The following is a 1,533-nucleotide window of genomic DNA, read 5'->3' as shown; positions in this document are numbered from 1 at the left end:
TATATATATTTGGCAGAAAATTCATTCACATATTGCAATCATTTAGACGAGAGAACTGCTGCAGTTATAGTGCTTGTAAATATATTAATTTTTGTGTTATTTTTGGAACCAGGAACCAAAGAGCCACAGGTTGCTAAAGCAGTATTTTTTAATTTTTTTATTTTTTGCAGAATTTGAAGCGGGGTTCTGTGATCAGTTAATATTTTATCTGATGTAGCCAGCTTGTTAAATAAATTGAGGAGACAGTGTTCTAAAAGCTCTGAAGATGACTGGTTTGTCCTTTAGTGTTGTGACAGGTTTTAAAAATGTCTTTTCATCTTTAAATAAGAGCTGCGATCTTTATTGTAACGTATGGCGTTTCTTTCTGTGCTTAACAAACTTCAATCAAGAGGATAATTTAAGAACAGAAAAAACTGAGCAAAATGACCTCTTCCTGCCTTGGCCCTCTGTGTGTGTCCTCCCTGTGTGGGGGTCTGCAGGGAGATCCGTCCTCAGCAGTGTGTTTTACTGCTCTGCTGGTCTCCCCACTGTGTTTACCTCTCCGTGGTAAAAAAAAAAAAAAGGCCATATGCTAAACGGGCTTGTGTTTCAGCTCYGGTTTCCAGGAGGACCAAAGGCCCCACACACGCTGCGACATCCGTCACAACGGATGTCTCAGCTTTATTCCAGCGTAAAAAGTGGAGCTCCATTGATCTGTTTATGCTTTTCTAACAAACACGGAGGATTCATCTCGGCCACAGACAATCTTCTGATGGTCATTGATTCATCTGGAAACATCAGAACAATTTATTAGTGGGAGGAAATAGACTTGTTTGAAGCATTACTTCATACCAGCTGGCATTTCAGTAATGCAGCTCTATAATTATTGTTTGGTGAAACAGACCAGTAAGTTAAATAAAAAAAAATTCAGCATAAGACACAAAGTATACATCACTGACTATTGATGATGCTGATATTGACAGAGACATCACAGAAATTGTCAGTTTCTCTCTGACAAAGTGCTTTTACCAGAAGAAAACTGCAGTGCACTGCAAGAATATCCTTTCTATTCTAATGGGAAYAAAGCTCAGCATCAGGACTTCATGGACTCTTTAGTTCACATTAACATAACTGTTCATAATGTTGAAAACAGACTGTTTTTTGTTAATTATAATCTTAAATTTCACATCTGTTCTCATCTCTAAAACAGGGGTTGGATCGTTTTTTTTAAAAAAACTGGTAAATACTGTGCTAAAATATCAAACTATTTGATTATAAAATTACAAAATATGGTGATACAATTTATAGTAAAAACTTTTTTTATTTCCAAATACATTTTATTGACTTAATCAGATCAGAGTTTTTCAGTTACGTGGCACTAAGTTACTAAGCTCAGTAATATCCAGTATCTGTATTTTTTAATTGAATTTTGAATTTGAATATATTGGAGTATTTCAGATAAGTATTGTGTATTTTTAGCATCATATTTACACAAATCTTTTTGGGATTCTGGCAGCTTTGAGGGGATCCAAATCTTTTTTTAAAGGGCCACAT

Source organism: Austrofundulus limnaeus, unplaced genomic scaffold (assembly GCF_001266775.1).
Source record: "Austrofundulus limnaeus strain Quisiro unplaced genomic scaffold, Austrofundulus_limnaeus-1.0 Scaffold12, whole genome shotgun sequence".
In the NCBI taxonomy this organism is placed as follows: Eukaryota; Metazoa; Chordata; class Actinopteri; order Cyprinodontiformes; family Rivulidae; genus Austrofundulus; species Austrofundulus limnaeus.
The sequence above is the reverse complement of the archived record's forward strand: the minus strand, read 5'-3'. Positions refer to the sequence as shown.